The sequence below is a fragment of the Coffea eugenioides genome, chromosome 11 (genome assembly GCF_003713205.1).
Source record: "Coffea eugenioides isolate CCC68of chromosome 11, Ceug_1.0, whole genome shotgun sequence".
NCBI lineage: Eukaryota > Viridiplantae > Streptophyta > Magnoliopsida > Gentianales > Rubiaceae > Coffea > Coffea eugenioides.
This window is the reverse complement of record NC_040045.1, coordinates 27967190-27973178: the sequence shown is the minus strand read 5'-3', so window position 1 is coordinate 27973178 and position 5989 is coordinate 27967190. Positions and strand designations below refer to the sequence as shown.

The 5989-nt window shown below is 35.1% G+C and overlaps 1 non-coding gene across 1 annotated transcript; it reads right to left on the bottom strand.

The window, feature by feature from the left end:
- Nucleotides 1-5720: 5720 nt before the first annotated feature.
- On the bottom strand, nucleotides 5721-5881 carry LOC113754648. Its single transcript, XR_003465326.1, has one exon. It is a non-coding gene; the product is annotated as a U1 spliceosomal RNA (small nuclear RNA).
- Between the last annotated feature and the right edge of the window lie 108 nt (nucleotides 5882-5989).

Below are 5989 nucleotides of genomic sequence, written 5' to 3'. Positions count from 1 at the left end.
CTTTGCTCCATAAGTACATACACTTGTCATATATTTTGTCCATCCTAACATTACTGTGCTACGGTACCATCAACTCAAGTTGTGGCATGGGCTGTAATTCATTTAGGTTTTGTCTAGAGCTTAGATGAGTCACCATTCTAAATTTTGCCTTGTACCTCGCCAACTTTGGTCATTGGCTCCAATTCCATGATCCCTAATTGCCCCTACTCAGGTTACTTTTAGGTTGGATGTCTGCGGCATGTGAATCTTTTGCATCTGTTGCTTATGTCTGTTTAAGGATATTTTGACATATCATACAAGAATTTTTACTACTATCACTATCAGGATGGAAATTTAATTTACAGGAGCCATGCAATAATGTTGGTTCCAGAGGCCAGTGCCTTATTATTCTTGTGCTTTACTTGCATATTATGAATTATCATACATACCGATTTTACATTTTGCTTACTAACTCTGGGTATTTTTCTTTTATTTTTTCCCTCTCCCCTGCATTTATAAAAGATGCTTCAATAAGGTAAAAAAAATATTTTTTTTATATCTGATAACAATTTTGACCTGGTAAGTTTTAATTACAAGTATTACTTGATTTTTGAGCAAATTCTACAATAAAAAAAAAGACATGAACAATCGTGATATGGTTGTTCATAAAAATAAAAATAATAAAATCTACTGATTTGTTATTTTTAACACATTTTGTCTAAAAAAAATAAGAGAAGAGAGAGGGAAAAAAAAAGAGGGGCAAGTCCATTTCTCATTGCTTCCCTCCTGTGCATTCTGTCCCAAGAAAACATGAAAACTTCCCCCATGGCTCCAACTAAAACACCCTCTATATGCAATGCCTCCTCCTCCTTCATCTTCTTCATTTTAATCCTCTTCTTCTCCATCCGCCACTCGTCTCTTGTTTATTCTCTTCCTCAAAAACAACAACAAAAAAATCAACACTTTCAAGTCCTTAGCTCGGCTGCCTTCATTCATAAAACTCTTCAACTCTTCTAAAAAACAACTCCTCCGTGCCCCACCACTACTGCCACCACCGCCACTGCTGCCAATTCATCCGTGTTCTCAGTTTCTCTCCATCCACGTATTTCTGTGGTGAAACCCCACCACCAAAACTATTCTGCAATCACAATATCCCGACTCGCCTCCGGCTCAGCTCAAGTCAACTCCATCAACTATGAGCTTCAACTCTCTATTTCTCAAACTATTCATCAAAGATTCATCCAACCCGAGGACCTGTAATACCCAGTAACCTCAGGGGAAAGCCAGGGAACCTTTGAGTACTTAGCTCGGGTCGGGTTGGGCTAACCCGTTAAAGAATTCTTCATGTCCATAGACACCGGAAGCGACGTTAGCTAGCTCCAGTGCCAGCCTTTGTGACTTTTGCCACCAACAGTTCGACCTGATTTTTAACCCGTCCGGATCATCCACTTTTAATACCCTATCATGCTCTTCCCGGCACTGTAATTCCCTTAATATCAACAGTTGCAGTGATGACATGTGTCATTGTTACGTGTCTTATGGGGATGGGTCATTTATGTACAGGGACTTTGACACGGAAACGGTGACATTTGGGAGGTCCGGTTCAGTTAGCAATGTTGCTGTCGGATGCGGGCACGATAATGAGGGGTAGTTTCTGGCGCAGTTGGTTTAACCGGGTTAAGAATTAGATCACTGTCATTTCCTTTACAAATTAAAGCAACATTGTTTTCGTATTGTCTCGTGGATATGGATTCCCATCCATCTTCAACTCTCAAGTTCAATTCAACTCCCTCTCATGACTCAATCATTATTTCAATGGTTCATAACCCGAAATTTGATATATATTTTTATGTAGATCTCGTGAGAATTAGTGCTAGGGAGACAAATTGCCGATTCAACCCTCGAATTTTCAGTTGGAAGTGACGGAACCGGAGGAGTTATGGTTGACTCGAGAATAGTAGTGACTCGGGCATATGAGTCCCTGCGTGACACATTTGCTAAGCATGCTAAGAACCTACATCCCATGAGTGGTTATTCTCTACTTGATACATGTTATGATTTGTCCTCTATCCCTGATGAAGTGAAGGTTTTTCATTTTGCTGGTGGGAAAACGTGGTCGTTGAAGTCGAAAAATTGCCTAATCCCAGTTGATTCCAAGGGTAAGTTATGCTTTGCTTTCGCTCCTTCAGACTCAATTTCCATCATTGGTAATATACAGCAGCAAGAGGCGCACATCAGTTATGATTTGGCAAAGAAACTAGTTGGTTTCAGCCCAGACAAATGCGAAGGCTATAAATAGCTGTTTATTAAAATTAAAATTCAGTTAGGATTTAATTCTAATAAAAATAGAATCTTAAATAACTTGGATTCTATTATTTATATGAATTGTACATTTATAATATAGTAGATTAAGAGTGATATTCAAAACGTTAAAGAGTTTAGATCCAGTCTTTATTTTTGTCAAATTAGTAAAGGGAATGTTAGCACGACGATGCACAGTATTTAGTGTCGATGTGTGTTTATTTCAAAGAAGGGTTTAAAATTATGGAATATTTGTGATAACTAATTTTACGGAAACGATAATTGTACTAATTTTTGATATACTGATAAATTGTACAATAGTGAATCTCATGTATACATTAATTAACCTAATACATGTACTGTTGATGTAATAAAGATTAAACCATCAAAGTTCTTTGAAAACAAGATAATAAAGTGTAAGTTTAGAACTTTCAAACGTACGTAACAGGTAACGTTGATCTCATCCATCCTTGGAACAAATTTCTAATGATCACGTGAAGAAGAAACTGAGGATTGAAGGGAAGAAAATATGTGGATTCTATCTCCTTTGTATAAGCGATTGCGACTTACCATGTTATTGATTCTTTTATGCAACTTTTTCATGCACGTTCCATCGACACAAAAGGTAATTGTTGATTTGATAATCACTATAGCTTAATAGACCGAACAAGAATGTAACGGACACTGGCTTTGGCCTACATCACAATGTCTGTTTCTCAAGGATTACACTGTATATTTTGATCTCTATTTAGATTATTCAAAACAAGACCGCAATCCAACCATAACCATATAGTTTTCGGTTTGGGAGTCATTTTCTTGTGTTGTGATGAGATGTTATATGGATTCTTGATCATTTTGTAACCATTCTCGTCATTTTATTGCATGGAGAGTAATGGTGGTTATAATTAAAGCACAACCTGGCTATTGTAAACTTGTATCCCTTTCCATCGATTTGCTTTCCCTTTTGCTATCAAATGCTATTGATTTTCAGTGGATATTCAACTTGCTGGAGTAGACGAGCCTGGCTAAATCGGGTCTTGGTTCACAAAATATTGGCCACTTTTATGTAATTAAAGGTCAGAAAATTAGTCAAAAAAGTTCAAGATATTAAGCCATTGTGTCCGTTCAAACATAAGGAGGTAGGTAGGCATGTCAATGGATAGGATTTGGATTGGATCTCTTTGATTTAAATCCAAACCTATTAAATTTAATTACACCCAAACCCAGATTTTGAAACTCTTATGGGTTTGAAAAATAAATCCGAACCCAGATCCTCGTGAGTTTAGGTACCTAATGGATATTTGTAGGTACGGAGATAGAGACACGCAATAGATAGGTGAAATTAGATGGTGTTTTCTTAGATTAAGAGCATATTATTTAATCTAATAATCATGAAGTCTTGCTATATTCTATCCAATAGTCATAGAATATTAGATTATCATATATATATATATATATGTATACATAATTTGTTTATATATGGCTCTAGATAAGGTCTAATTTGGAATTGAATTTGAATATAAATCATAGAATATGAGATCCAATCCAAATCCAAGACTTTCTTATCTACAGATAGAATTTGGGTTTGGGTGAGATCTAAATTAGAGAAATTAAACCCAGATCGTATTCAAATACATTGGATCTATTTTGGATCTGGGTAAGATTCGGCCTATTAACATGTTTAGAGGTGAGTATTAATTAAGTTAATTTTGAGTTGTGAATGCCTTTTGACCCTATTTTATTTTGGAGTTGGATTGATTAATGCTGAGTGTTTGATTGCCTACAAATTGAGGGCCGGAGCTGGACCAAATGATGGACTACGATGCATACCCACGTCATTTATGAACAGTTCCTTCTTCATCTTAAGCTCTATTTGATAACTCAATTTAACACTTAATTAGATTTCAATATATTCAAACTGTTTCATAACAAAAAAATTGGACATCTGAATTAATTAAGTGGCATTGAATTTTCTAGACAAAACTTACTCTCAAAATTAAGTGATAAACTATTCACTTATCATTGAATGTAATATGCACTCAAATGTATTATATTCAATATTTAATAATTCAATAATTTAATGTATTCAGACTTTAGATTTCAGATTTCAGACTTCAATTTTATAAAACGCAACCTTAGTCTGATTCCATCCACCAATTCCTTCATAACTTAAATGAAAGATTTGAGAATCCACCAGAGCCGTTGAGTCCTTTATTGGGGATGGATGTCATGGGCGTGATTATTTCTACATTTGTAGCTATTCAATTTAAATGGGACCTACATTTCTTGTAGTTTGTATTAAGGACCCATGGACAATGACGGAGCTAAGGAGGGGCTGATGGGCCAAAACTCCCCCTAAGTTTTAAAAATTTTAATTTATAATATATAAATATATATGTAAAATAAAGTTGATCTCCCTAATTTTTTATAATTTTAATTTTTATTATAAGAGTTTATATATATATACTTACAATTAAAGTTAATATTTAATTTTTTTAGATATCATATATTTAAATGGATAAAAATTATTTTAAATATAGCATATTAAGAAAATTTTGACCTCTAAAAAAAAATCCCGGCTCCATCGCTACCTATGGATTTCAAACCTTTACTATATGCTGTCTCATCGTTACGCGAGCTGAGTGTTAGAAAGGTCGCCCGCCCCCAAAGACCACATGCGTTCCGCGGTATTTCTCTGGGATCTCTAGTAAGCGTCAGAAGGGGATTATTCGTAAACTTTAACTCTACTATGCAAAGAAGCACAGGTCCCTAGACTACCAGGATATTTTGATTTTTTTAATTTAATATATCATTCCCTTGATGAAATCATATTGAATAAGTTATGGCATATAGATTATTACTTGGTTAAATAATTGACAAAACAAAATAATGACGTTGGTTTTTTCTTGTTAAAGTTGCCTTCTATGTGTGCTCTCCTACATTTAAATTCACATAATTTCTTCCAACAAGAAACTAATATTTATACTCCCTCCATCTCATTTTTGACAGACTTATTTTCTTTTTACATCCATCTCAAATTATAATCCAATCTTCAATTGAAAAATGTTGATGTAGTTAATTTGTAAAAATGCCCTAAACTTGTTTTCCTTCTTTGATAAACTTGTTTTCCTTCTTCATACGTCTTAAATTGTAGTCCACTTTTCAATTGATGAATGTATATATATAGTTAATTTGTAATTTCTCTAAAATATACTTATTTAATGTATGTTATTATTGAATATAACCTAATTTATTTACTGTAAAGCTAATTAATCATTAATCATACTCTATTTAATTTATTAGCCATACCCCATTTAATAGAAGGATATTTTAGGAAACAGTATTTAACTCTCATGATTAGGACCCATAGGCTCCGCCTAGCAATTAAGAGCCTTGATGCCCACAAAGTTACCAGAAAATATTTTAGAATTAAGCATTGGGCAGGGGCCGCGCGAACGCAGGCCCCCGCTACAACAAATTATGACGCAGGCTCAACCAACTTGGGCTGACCTTAGGCAGGCACCCCTCCCAAGTGCAATGGAGGTCACCAACCTAGGCCATGGGCTTCTTGATCACCCATTGACCCCGTCCAGGTAAGTATGTTTCCAAGTAGCTTCCACGGATATTTAAGTATACGTTACAAGGCTTGCTGTCTCCTGTGTGTCCCGATGTGGGACGATGCTTTCGTCAATGCTTTTGTCATTCTATT